Source organism: Phoca vitulina, unplaced genomic scaffold, assembly GCF_004348235.1.
Source record: "Phoca vitulina isolate PV1807 unplaced genomic scaffold, GSC_HSeal_1.0 scaffold30, whole genome shotgun sequence".
Lineage (NCBI taxonomy): Eukaryota > Metazoa > Chordata > Mammalia > Carnivora > Phocidae > Phoca > Phoca vitulina.
In genome coordinates, this window is record NW_022589733.1 from 3,485,488 (window position 1) to 3,499,702 (window position 14,215).

The window sequence follows — 14,215 nt, forward strand, 5'->3', positions numbered from 1 at the left end:
AGGAAGGAAGGAAGGAAGGAAGGAAGGAAGGAAGGAAGGAAGGAAGGGAGGAGGGAGGGAGGGAGGGAAGGAAGGAAGGGAGGGAGGGAGGGAGGGAGGGAGAGAGGGAGGGAGGGAGGAAGAAATTGACCTAGGACCCCATCCTCGAAGAGTCTGGATTGTCTGATCTATAGTAGGGCCCAGACAATGTTATTCCTTGAAGTGCCTAAGATAATATTAATGTGCAACCAAGTTTGGAAACTCACTGCTACTTGAAAATAGCACATAACAGAAAGTATAATATAGTCAAGCGGTATATCATACTATATAGGGGTAAAATTATGTATGCGTGGGTATATATACATATGTTTGGTAAATGCACCACAAAAAAAGGTCTGGGGATGAAGACAACTGCAGATAACAGTGCTTCCCTCTGGGGAAGAAAGGGATTAAATTATTGAAGATGTGTCAGTCTTTTTTTTTAAGATATGAATATAGATACCCCAAAAGGCAGGTCACACAGATGGGAGGGGAGCAGGACAGAACTCCTGTGCCTTTACTCATGGCCCCCTCTCCTAGCCCAGAGTCCGGGGACTTCTCCAGCCCTCAAAGAAAGCATGAACTTCTCTGTTGCCTTTTCTGGTCCATGGGCAGTTGTAAACAAAGGTAATGATTATCGGCGCAGGTTTGCTAGCTCTAGCAGTGAGACTCTGGGCAAGGTAGTTCTGTGCCTGTCTGGGCCTCTATGAAGCTGAGATCAGTCAGAGAGCTGAGGTGAGAACCGGAGGAACACATGGGAAGAGCTGAAGGCAGGGTCTGGCAGGGTAAGTCCCTCCATGTGTCCTCCCCAGTGATCTAGATTAGCCACGCTGGTTGCTTTGGATGTGCATATGGGGGACCCGGTCATCCTCTACCCACGTTATTCCTGGAATAGAGAAGCACCAGAGAACCTGCTCCAGTGATGTTTGGCAAAGCCCCTGGAGCCCAAAGAGCCAAGGACACCACCAGTTGAACTCTCAGACACCTGCAAAAACATCGACACTACAGTCAAGCCCTTGACGCTTATCTGACGTGCCCCTCCATGCTCAAGAGTCCAGAGCAAGGGAGGCCCCAGCTGCTCCACACAGGATTCCCTAGAGCTGCCTCTTCGGAATTCTCACTCTGTGGACTGGTCACTTTACAAAGTAAGTTGAAAAGACCAAACCATAGCTTTCTAGCTTGTTTTTTTTAAATACTTTTTATTTTGAGCCCAAATGTCCATCGACTATGAATGGATAAAGAAGAGGTGGTATAGGGGGGCGCCTGGGTGGCTCAGTCGTTAAGCGTCTGCCTTCGGCTCGGGTCGTGATCCCAGGGTCCTGGGATCGAGCCCCGCATCGGGCTCCCTGCTCCGCGGGAAGCCTGCTTCTCCCTCTGCCACTCCGCCTGCTTGTGTTCCCTCTCTCGCTGTGTCTCTCTCTTCAAATAAATAAATAAAATCTTTAAAAAAAAAAAAAAAAAAAAGAAGAGGTGGTATAGGGACGCCTGGGTGGCTCAGTCATTAAGCGTCTGCCTTCGGCTCAGGTCATGATCCCAGGGTCCTGGGATCGAGCCCCGCATCGGGCTCCCTGCTCGGCGGGAAGCCTGCTTCTCCCTCTCCCACTCCCCCGCTTGTGTTCCCTCTCTCGCTGTGTCTCACTGTCAAATAAATAAATAAAATCTTTAAAAAAAAAAAAAAAAGAAGACGTGGTGTGTATATATATATATGTGTATGTGTGTGTATATACATACACAATGAAATATTACTCTGCCATCAAAAAGAATGAAATCTTGCCATTTGCAACAACATGGATGGAGCCAGAGAGTATAACGCTAAGTGAAAGAAGTCAGCCAGAGAAAGACAAATATCATAGGATTTCCTCAGATGTGGAACTTAAGAAACAAAACAGATGAACACAGAGGAAGGGAAAAAATTAGAGATAGAGAGGGAGGGAGGCAAACCATAAGAAACTCTTAACTACAGAGAAGAAACTGAGGGTTGGTGGAGGGAGGTAGGCGGGAGATGGGCTAAATGGGTGATGAGTATTTTTTTTAAGATTTATTTATGCATTTATTTATTTATTTACTTATTTATTTATTTGTGAGAGAGAGCATGCATGTGCTCGTGGCGGGGGGGGGGCGGCGGGCAGAGGGAAAGAATCTCTGAGCACAGAGCCCCTCACCGGTCTCCACGTGGGGCTCCATCTCCCGATCCTGAGGTCATGACCTGAGCCAAAATCAAGAGTCAGATACTTAACTGACTGAGCCACACAGGCGCCCCTGGGTGATGGGTATTAAAGAGGGCACTTGTTATAATGAGCACGGGGTGTTCTATATAAGTGATGAATCACTAAATTCTACACCTGAAACCAATCTTATCCTATATGTTAACTACCTAGAACTTAAATAAAAATTTGAAATCAAAAAAAAAAAGAAAGACAAACTTTATTTATTTTTTAAGTAAACTCTACCCCCAACATGAGGCTCCAGCTCACGACCTGGAGATCAAGAGTTGCATGCTCTACCCACTGAGCCAGCGAGGCGCCCCTAGCCTGTATTTTTTTTAAAACCAAAGCTTCTTGTGCTTTCCCCTTTTTATGTTCCAGGAATTAAAATCCTAAACCATCTAAGGCAGGTAGCTCAGCCAACCAGTTCCATCCCATTTCATAGACAGGGAAACTGAGGCCCATAGAGGGAGCTGTCCTGCCCAAGACCACAGAGCATGTTTCCTCCAACCCACACTCCCACAACCCCACAGAGAAATAAATCAATCTTGACCCAGGCCTTCTGCTAGAAGGGGATCTTTCCTTTTCATTCAGAGTTTTATTTAATTGCCAGGTTCCCTTGCAAACACATCCCATCTTCTCCTTCCTGCAAACTCCCCCCAACCCCCAACCCTCACTCCTAGTGCTATTCAGGGGCAACGGGTCCCTGAAGGATGAGGGAGGTCCCAAAGGCCATTGAATCAAAGCTTGGCTGCACAGGCCCGGCCACCACCAAGCTGGCTCAGAGACGTCTGGTCCAGAGACACCCCGGGCCATGTGGCAGGAAGAGGTGGGGGAGGAGGTGGGATAGGGAGTTTATTCAATGAAAAGTTCTGTTTTATTTTGTTTTGTGTTTTTTTTAAAGATTTTATTTATTTATTTGACAGAGACAGAGAACACGAGAAGGGGGAGCGGCAAACAGAGGGAGAGGGAGAAGCAGGCTCCCTGCTAAGCAGGGAACCCGATGCGGGGCTCAATCCCAGGGGCCTGGGGTCATGACCTGAGCCGAAGGCAGACGTTCAACCGACTAAGCCACCCAGGCGCACCCTGTTTTATTTTGAATTAGTATTAGAATTTGCTTAGAGGGGCGCCTGGGTGGCTCAGTTGGTTAAGCAGCTGCCTTGGGTTCAGGTCATGATGCTGCATATAATCCCCGCATCAGGTTCCCCGCTCAGCAGGGAGTCTGCTTCTCCCTCTCTCTCTGTCCCTCCCCCCTGCTCATGTTGGCGCTGGCGCACACTCTCTCTCTCAAATAACTAAAACCTTTTTAAAAATTTTGATTAGAATTTTATTTAGAATTTAGTATGAAAGTGTCATATTGTTTTTATCATTTAAAAACAATGTTTGTGTGGAAAGAGCCAAGATGTCCATCGACAGACGAATGGATAAAGAAGAGGTGGTATATATATACAATGGAATATTATGCAGCCATCAAAAGGAATGAGATCTTGCCATTTGCAACGACGTGGATGGAACTGGAGGGTGTTATGCTGAGCGAAATAAGTCAAACAGAGAAAGACATGTATCATATGACCTCACTGATATGAGGAATTCTTAATCTCAGGAAACAAACTGAGGGTTGCTGGAGTGGGGGGTGGGGTGGGAGGGATGGGGTGACTGGGTGATGGACACTGGGGAGGGTATGTGCTCTGGTAAGCGCTGTGAATTGTGCAAGACTGTTGAATCTCAGATCTGTACCTCTGAAGCAAATAGTGCAATATATGTTAAGAAAGAAAAAAAGAAGAAGAAGAATGTAGCAGAAGGGGAAGAATGAAGGGGGGGAAATCGGAGGGGGAGAAGAACCATGAGAGACGATGGACTCTGAAAAACAAACTGAGGGTTCTAGAGGGGAGGGGGGTGGGAGGATGGGTTAGCCTGGTGATGGGTATTGAGGAGGGCACGTTCTGCATGGAGCACTGGGTGTTATGCACAAACAATGAATCATGGAACACTATATCTAAAACTAATGATGTAATGTATGGGGATTAACAAAACAATAAAAAAATTTTGAAAAAAAAATTAAAAAATAAAAACAATGTTTGGAGCGCCTGGGTGGCTCAGGTCATGATCCCAGGGTCCTGGGATCGAGCCCCGCATCAGGCTCCCTGCCCTGCAGAAGGCCTGCTTCTCCCTCTCCCGCTCCCCCTGCTTATGTTCCTGCTCTCGCTATCTCACTCTCTGTCAAATAAATAAATAAAATCTTTTAAAAAAATAAATAAAAACAATGTTTTACAACCTAGCACAAGGCCTGGCACAAAGCCTTGGATCAGACGGGGCAGCAATCTCACAGCCGAACCCGCAGTATGGGTGAGGATGAAGGGGAGAACGGGCACAAGCCATCCCCACCCAACGCAAGGGGCATGAGGGCCCCCAGCCCTCCAGGATGGGGCATCTCTCACTTCCTGAACAGGAACAGGGGCTGGCAGGAGGTGGAGGGGGCAAGAGAGCCCATCAAAGATGCCGAGGAAAGGGGTGGGGTGGGGGGGGGTAAGCCCAAGTCAGATGCCCCACTCACTCATGCACTTGGGGGCGTGCATTCGCTCATTACTCAGTCACTTGTCCACTACTGCCTCACTCACCCACCCATTCACTTACCCCCTCAAAGTTTGCACGTCTAGTCACTCACTTAAGAAATCCCTTATAAACACAAGGATTCAGAGGCTCAGGTCAATGGCATCTACCAGTCAGCATGGGGTCCCAGAAGCCCACCAGGCTGACCATATCCCATATGTGATTTCCTGCCCGAGTGAGTGGAGCAAGGCAAGCTTTGCCAACTCTCAGTAGGGCTGCTCTTGGGAACGGGATTTGAGTCACTCCCTAAGGCCCCAGGAGACAGAACCAGAACCAACGCACCTACATTATGGAGGCAGATTGCGGTTTAATGGAAAAGAAGAACATATGGAACTCAGGCTAAAAAAAAAAAAAAAAAAAAATGCATAGAGGTAGTGAGCTCCCTGGGAGTGGAAGTGTGCAAGTCCAGGATGGATGAAATTAAGGATGCCGCAAACACACCCAAAGAGGTCTGAATGAAGTGACCTCCAGGTTCCTTTTCTTTTTTTTTTTTTTAAAGATTTTATTTATTTATTTGACAGACATAGCGAGAGAGGGAACACAAACAGGGGGAGTGGGAGAGGGAGAAGCAGGCTTCCCGCAGAGCAGGGAGCCTGATGTGGGGCTCGATCCCAGGACCCTGGGATCATGACCTGAGCCGAAGGCAGACGCTTAACGACTGAGCCACCCAGGTGCCCCATCCAGGTTCCTTTTCAACTTGAGGCTGGAAGGAGTCTGAGAAGTTCAAAGACAAAAGGAGTGAAAGTCTGAATCTTCCAACATGCGAGCCAGGCCCCTGGCCACTCTCTCCCCAAGGGGCACAGGGCATCTGCAGAGTTGTCCTGAGCACCCAGAACATGTGCACCGCTCACTGCTCCCCAGAGAGCCCAGTACTCTGCAGCCTCCACCCCAGGAGGCAGGAGCCTGCCCCTTCTTTCCATCTCCCTCCTCTGGGAACCCACTCTCCTCCTCCCCTGCTCCCTGGGGACTCCCTAGGCCTGGTGACTGTCTCTCCTCTCCCCAGGTTCAGACCTGCAGTCCCAGGGGGCTAGGGACAAAGCCATTTCTCTGGTTCATGAACCAGAAATAGGATATTTGTTGCTGGTGGCTACAAGGTCCTGCAGCCCCCAGGCCAAGGGGGTACACCCAGCCTGGATGAGGGGCCACTGCCAGCCCAGCTCCCTTCTGCAGCCATGCCCTGCTCCCTAACCAAGGCCAGATGGCCATCACTCTGCCTTCAGGCAGGTAAAATTCAGTGCAACAGGAGTTAGGTGAACAGTATGTTTTATTTAATTAGGATCAACAGAAGAGATAAACCTCACAGCAGGATAGGGAATGACAACACTGCAAAAAATAATTCATGCCCAGGTAACAAAAGGACAAATTTCAATTACAGAGAAAACCGGGGGAGAGAAAGGTGCCTGGTACCTCCAAGGAGGAGAATGGTACCAGCATCGGCCATGCCCAAACCTGAGGGCCAGAGGCGGTGGGCACTCCAGGACTGGGAAGCCCGGCAACTAGGTGGTCGTTCCAGAACAGCTGTCCCTCCCTTTCCTGAAGGGTGCGGAGCTGGGGGAGCCAGGGGGGGCTGTCTGGGTCCTCGCAGGCAGGTATGGGGGCCGTGGGGATCTATCTGCCCTGCTAGGGCCACTGGGCAAACTCACATCCAGCCAGGCCCGAACAAATGGTGTCCCCAAGGAGAGAGAACAAATGTTCTAATCCTGACACTGGTCACTAGATCACTCAGCTGCTAAGCATCCCCCTGCCCTGCCCCCTGCCCCCGGCCCTGAAGAGGTCCCTCATCCCATGCCCTACCTTCGGGCACACCAACCTCATTTCTCACACTAGAGCAAGGCACGGCCCCGCCAGGGATCTCCAGAGTCCCTTGATCTTCTGAGCCTGCTTCTCATGTCTACCCTGGAAAATGGAGTGCTTGAACTGGGTGGCTTCCTCCGAGGGTGGTGGGCTGAGACCCACCACCACCACCACCACCTGGGTGCTGCCTGAAAATGAAAAGTTCATGGTGGTGATGATTGCAAAACAGCGTGAAAATACTAATGCCGCCGAACCGCATACTTAGAAATGGCTAAGATGGTACATTTTAGGTTATATATATCTTACCTCAATTTTTGAAAGAGGGAAAAAAATGAAGAGCTCTGAGCCCCTCCCCAGACCAGCTGGGTGAGCATTTCTAGCGTCTGGGCCTGGGGACATGTAATTTTTTTTAATTTATTTATTTAAGTAATGTCTACACACCCAATGTGAGGCTCGAACTCATGACCCCGAGATCAAGAATCGCATGCTCTTCGGGTTGAGCCAGCCAGGAGCCCAGGAAAAGCAATTTTTTTTTAAAAAAAGATTTTATTTATTTATCTGACAGAGAAAGACACAGCGAGAGAGGGAACACAAGCAGGGGGAGTGGGAGAGGGAGAAGCAGACTCCCGCAGAGCAGGGAGCCCGATGCGGGGCTCGATCCCAGGACCCTGGGATCATGACCTGAGCCAAAGGCAGATACTTAACAACTGAGCCACCCAGGCGCCCCTGCAATTTTTTTTTTAAGATTTTATTTATTTATTTGACAGAGAGAGATAGCAAGAGAAGGAACACAAGCAGTGGGAGTGGGAGAGGGAAAAGCAGGCTTCCCACTGAGCAGGGAGACCGATGTGGGGCTTGATCCCAGGATCCTGGGATCATGACCTGAGCCGAAGGCAGACGCTTAACGACTGAGCCAGCCAGGCGCCCTGGAAATGTGATTTTAACCAGCTTTTCGCGAGGGGCGGGAGACCGACACGCAGCTGAGGATTGTCTCAGCTGCAGGAATCCACGCTCTCCCCAAATCAAGGTTTCCCTTACCTTTTCCAGCATAATGCCATGAATTATCTCCATAAATACTTCTTGTGCAAATGAGTACTCAAAACAAGGACGGGTCCAAGTTTCACAGCCCAAGGAAAATGTTTTATTGACGTATTCTCCCCCCAAAATGAGCACACCAGCCACACCTTCCTTCCCAGGGCTTGGCCGCATGCACCCCAGACAGCAGAACTTGCCCAAGTGGACTCCGCTCTCTCTCTCTCTCTCTCTGTCTCATCCCCTCACCCCAAGCGTTAGGTGACAGCAGCCCCAGCACCCCCATTAGCCACGAGGAAAATTGCTGTTAAATTAGTGAGCCCATCTACAGAGCCCCATTTTATATCCCAATTCAGAAGATGGCATGAACATCTGCTTTCACTTCAAGACATTAATTTTCAATTATTGGAGAAAAACAAAATTAGTCCTGACAAATTGCTGGCGAGCACAGGCTCTTGTCTGGTGGTTCATAATAATAACTTCGGGGGCCCACAATTAGTGTCCTCAGACAGAGTTTCCTGATGGGTCCCTGTCATCTGTGTCAGTGGCAACAACATCCCGGTCCCCGGGCATTCTCAGGGAACTGCCTCGTTGGGGCCGGTTGAGAGAACTAAGGAAGTTAGGTTTTTCTCCTTCTGGAGAAGGCAAGGCTGGGGTGGAGGGGAAGGGAGAGGATGAATACAAAACGGCCACCCTGATCATTTTCAGCTTGGGACATATCGTGCCCTGCTTCCCTTCCCAACACTTACATGGGAATGCAAATCACTCCTGAGCCCAGGGGCGCCCACATGGCACAGTTAGACCACCTTAGGATTCCAGTCTGCCATCTTCAATGGGAGACGGATGGGTGACAGCATTCTCTTAGGAGACCCCTTCCACCCCTGCCATAATGTCATCCGGGATTTCTAAGTCCAAAGCCCAACAGCTCCAGCCTCCGAGATCGGAATGTGTATGAATCTTCTGTAACAAAAAAATTGTTTGCTGGGGTCCCATCCACCGGGGAACCTGGTTCAGCCCAGGTCTCTACAGGAAAAAAAGAAAGAAAGCTCTGAATCTGCCAACCTCAAGGACCCCCAAATCCAGAGTACAACCCACTTGATAAGATATTATCAACACTGTAATCTCATTTGATGGGTTTTTTATGTATCTTGGCTGCTGTAGTCACTATATCAATAAGAAGCCACTGAAATGTGAATGAGCAGAAGAATTCGGAGATAATGACGTGGCAATCTTTGAATTTGACTTGTCACAATCGAAACTAGAGTGTGTTTGCCTAGCGAACGCGTTCAGACTCTTGGGGAGCAGGAAGGGGGGGCGGGAGGCAGGTCAAAAAGAAAGAAAGAAAGAAAGAAAACAAAACAAAACAACAACAACAAAGGAAAATTATATCTTTAAGACAAGAATAAAAGACGTTGCTACTTCCAAAGTCAACGCGGTAACTGAGCTCCAACATTGTGTAATTGACTTTGCAAGTAGAACAACAGCAATGTAACAAAGAAAATGTCAGTGTTTTCACAGCACTAATCTATAACGCTGGGAGGCCCTCCTGCTGTCAGCCAGGGCTGACAATACAATAGCTTTCAAAGGGATATTACCATCATGCTTTTATTCCTGACATCAATCAAGACAAAGAGAATCCTTTTCACAAGACATTAAAAATCAAACCTTTGTACAAGAAGATAGGTAAAACAGCATCCTCCTTAAAGACAGCCACGCAGAGCAATCAGCTAATTGGCGCTCCTTGAAAGAGGTAAAGTATTTTTATTTACTGAGTGTACAACCCCAATCGTTGGCTGCCACCGATCCTGGCAGGTAAGCTATGAATCAAAACTTTCCATCAGCATTTCCCCCACTCCACTCGGTAGGCAGAGGGAGCTGACGGCGCCAAAAACTTCAACTGGGATATAACCAATCCAGGCTTAATTAGTCCATTTTGGGTGCAAAACTATTCTGATTCCCAACTACCATGTACACAAAATGCCCTTGCAAGCTGACAGGAATCTGCAGAAATTGTCAGATTTGTCAATCCAGGTTTTCCCTAGCTACCCACAGTAATGGGGAGCCCCCTACCAATTTTCAAGGTATTCTTCTGTCGCAATTACCCTAGACCCGCAGATAAGAAAGAAGCCCTGATATCCATAGCAAACGTTTACAAGACATGAAGATAATATTCTTTGCAAACACCAGTGTACCACAGACAAGGTCCAGGAAAGGTAAATCCATCTTAACCTCGACCAAAGGGTTAACTGAATCTACACATTCAGTTTAGTCAAAAAAAGAGGGGAGGGGGGCAGTGGAGGGCAGTCAGGAAAGCTAGCCATCTTCTGCTTGCTTGCCAACAAGAGTTTTTGATGATTGCATGTCAAAAGTTGGTGCCACTTCCAGAACCCTGCAGGTCCAGGAGCAGGGAGTTAAGAGGTGCTCATGTTTGTGCGAGTTCATTATCTGCACACTATCCAAGCCGCTGAAGTCACCCACCCGCCCGCCTGCAAGGGGTCCAAAATGCCACGTCCCCACACCTCTTGGGGGCTTGACAGAGCCACGGGTCTAGGTGGCCCCAGACCCCAGATTATTGCTAAGGATGGGGGGTGGGGGGAAAGTTACTCAATTTCCAGCAGGGGGTCCCTTTGGAACTCAGGGCCCAGGTGTTTTGTGACTTCTTCCTCTGGTACCTAACAGACCATCTGCCAAAAATATGGGAGTCCAGCCACTCAAAGACGAAGATGCTACTCTAGAAGCATCCGCAAGCAGGAAAGATGTTTTTTACTTTTCAGATATAACTGTAATCGCTTTGGGTTTATTTTTTAATTGTTTGTTTTTAAACAGTTTCTGAACAACAGGTGCTTTTCATTTCACAAGCAGAAATGTTAAGAGAGGCGGGAACTGGCCTCAAAACCGCCCTGAAGTATCCTATCCTCCCACCACCACCTCCATCAGCCTTTTTTCCCAGAGCCAGGCAGCAAGCACGCCCATACCATCAGCCTCAGTAGCAGGTTCCTTTCGTTTACACATCCAAATGAACAGTTAAGAGAAATCAATGCATCTAATTGCCAGACTATTAAATCCTACATCAGGGGAAGAATTCCACAGCCATCAGCTTAAGAGTTGGCTACTGATACAGCAAATTATTATTGCAACTTTCTAGTAGATTGAACCAGATCCCCCTTTGGTCTCCAGCTAGCAACACTGTGCTCAAAGATGTTGCACTCCTGTCTCCCCTCTAGGGTCTCTCCCTCCTCCTCTTCCTCTGCTGACACACTGTAGCGTGCCACCACAGTGCCAGGGCTGGCCGGGTCCACTGAGTCATTTGAGGACTGTAAAGTCCCCAGCATTTTGCACCTTTCTCTATGAACGCACGCTGGGCACCTATGGTTAGACGTTTAGCAGGGTCCTTCTGCGAGAGGCACACCGTTATCTTATTTTATCGCTTATTAAGTTTTTGCAAGGAAACAGGTGTAAGAATCTAAAGAGCAATTACTAGCCATAAAAGATGTTTTCTAGAGTAAGGCAGGCTCTTCCACTCGCTGGAAGTCCGTGACTTAATGGAGGAGGCAGCGATTAAAAATTAGGATTAAATGTCACTGCCCAATCCACACAGAAAGCTAAAGAACCTATAAAGGATTTGTTTTGCCCTTCCTACAAGATCATGTACATTTAGCCAAACAAATCTCGACAATTTACACTTGTATGTGGTCTCAGCTGAATCAAGAAACCTGTAACCTCAGAACGCCTCTATTTATTACATCTCAATTATTTCCATGGAAACACAAGCAGTGGAGAACTACACTGTTCCCAAGTCCCTAGACCACCAAATTTCTAAGATGGACTTTTTGAGGACCTACGGGCTGGCAGGAGAGGAAGACAGAGAGGGGGAGGGGAGTGCAGAGAAGTCACAGGGGGTAGCTGGGGATGTTGGGGGGGGGAATGCGCGGACACAGCCTGAGTGCTAATTAATAATAAGAACGGTAATTAACAGGCAGTTGCTATATGGAGAAAATCAACAGTATTAAAATCATCCAAAAGTTTTAAGCTGAGTCTGGGAAAAAAGATGTATTAATTTTCCATATACATAAATAAATAGGCTGTTTCTTGGATCTGCGGAGGCAGTGTGGGTGAAGGGAGACAGGTTACCAAGTCACCTGATATCGTCAGCCAAAATAACATCAGTGAGAAGTGATGAGAACAGCCCCGGAGAATGAGGCCAAAATTATCAAAGGAAACAAATCTCACAACTGCCACACCACACCACCAGGAGACAGAAAGGTGGAGAATGGTGTAGGGGGGGGAAATCGGTCAGAAAATGTGACTTTTGTAACATTCGTGCGGTTTTGGTGTTATTATTTTTTTTTAATCACAAGGCTTTTGAAAACCAATGAGGCTATTCTCCCCGCTGCCCTAGTGCCCTGGCCCCCTTCCCTATTTGCTGGGTGTCCTCCCTGGGAGCTGGGTTTTCCAAAGAAGGACAAACAGCCAAAGGGGACAAGTGACCCCACTCCAGAAGGAAGGTTGTGTGTCCGTGAGTGGAAAGTGAGACCCCCCCCGCCCCCCGCCCCAGGCCTGTTTGATTTTCAAAGCAGCAACACTGGGGCTTTCAAATCACACTTTCTGAGCATCCATTAGAAATTGTTATATTTCTGTCTTTCCTTCCTGCTATGGGCTTTCACATTTCCGAGATCAATTACGAATTACAGTCAAGCGACTTTCACAGCAGAATGCCCGGGCTGGGGAAGCCCACAATGCCTCCACGTTAGCCCTGACACACAGCAGTGGAGGCAAAATAAAATAAAATAAAATGTAAAAGGCACCACTGTTCCTTAAGAAGCACCTTCAAGCATCTTTAAAGGTGAGGACCTTGTCATTTTAAACACTTGGTGTGGAGCTGTCCACACTCAAGCACACACTTTTGAATATTGTCTGAGAAAGGGGGGAGGCAGTTCTTCAAACGCAATAAATCCATCACCTGCTGAAACTCTTATCTATTCAAATTATCATCTCTCTTAATTCCTCCCTTGATAAGTGGCCACATCTCCACCTTATTCACCCCAGTAAACTGAATAAAAGGCAAAATGGTGAGAGACGAGGGTGGTAGCTGCTTCTGGAAAATGCAAAGAACCACAGGGAGAAACAGAGGATCTCAGGCTCCCAGGGCAGAAAGGCGCTGTGTGGCTGATATTTACAATACTTCTCAAAATGCCTACACTGGTCTTGTTCTCACTTTGCTGTCCTTCCCCCACCAATTAGTTTGAATTGTTGGCTATACATACACACATACAGATTTAGAGAGAGAGATTCATTAAAAATCATGTCAAGGCTCATTTCATGAAAGGCTGAGACCAATTCTTGAGTCTTTCTCAGAGATACACAGAGTGGTTTTAGAATTAGGTTCGAGCAACTCTGAAACACCCACCCATCTGTTCACTGCAAATTGCTCTACCTTTGCTTTCTGTGTCTCGCCTTCTAAAATAAGGAGGTTCGGAGGCAGGGATTGAGGTTAGAGGTAGCTAAGCTTTGCATCTTCCTTTATGAAAAACCTGCTCCTATACACAGATTTAACTCAGAATCAACTGCCTGAGTTAAATAAAACTGTTTTCCCAACCACAGATCCTGAGTCTACATTTTCTTCCGGGCCACCTTAAGTGGCTCTTGAAGGAGTGAGCAGTGAGCCAGGGAAAGAGAAAAAGAAATCAAATATTATTTCAAGCCACAGAGCCCTTCCTATTCAGCAAAAGGACAAACATCTACCATTTGCCTGTCCCCTTCTTGGGGTCTCTTCGGTTTCCTTGTGCCTTCATCGGAACACCCTCTGGGTCCCCAATTCTGAGGAGCAGGCCAGGTTATCCCAGATTGGGATGCCTGCCACCGTGAAGGGAACAAGACCAACTTCTCTCAAGGAAAAAGCGGAAAGGGAGCAGCTAGCTGCCTTGCTAAGACTTTGCACTGAGTTGGTCTGCTTCTAAGATGACAGGGACAGTGTCTGCTCAGCCAGGAGCCCTGGAATCTGCTGGAACTTTAGGAGAGCAATGGCGGGTGTCTCACGACCCTCCTTGCCAGATTCAGTCCGGGCCTTTCCAGCCAGGAGCAGGCTGGCAGGAAGGGAGCGGGGCCCCAGCGCCTTCCCGCGCAGGCCTCCAGGAAATGAACTTTTCAGAGCAGAACTGGGCTCGGGCCAGAGGTCATCAGGGGAGTTGGGAGAGGACAAGGGCCTCGGGACTTTTGGCTCCAGAGACCTAGCAGCTCTCATCCTGTCCCTCCTCTGTCATCTCTCAGCTCGACGGGCCAGTCGGGCACCCACCCGAGGCGCTGGAATCGGGACAAAGCAGCAGGCGCGAGGCCTGGAGAGGCCAGTCAGTGGGGACAGAAGGGCAGGGGAGGGGCTCCGTCGCCCGCGCGCGGCGGCCTCTCCCTGGGGCCTCGGCTCTCCAGGGGCCCATTCTAGCCGGGGGCCCTTGATGGAAATAGAAAGCAAAGCGAAGGAGACGGGGCGGGGGGGGGGGGGCGCAAGCTGTTTGTGTGTGCGTGTGTGTTGTGTGTCCTCACTAACGTGTGCACTCCGGGGA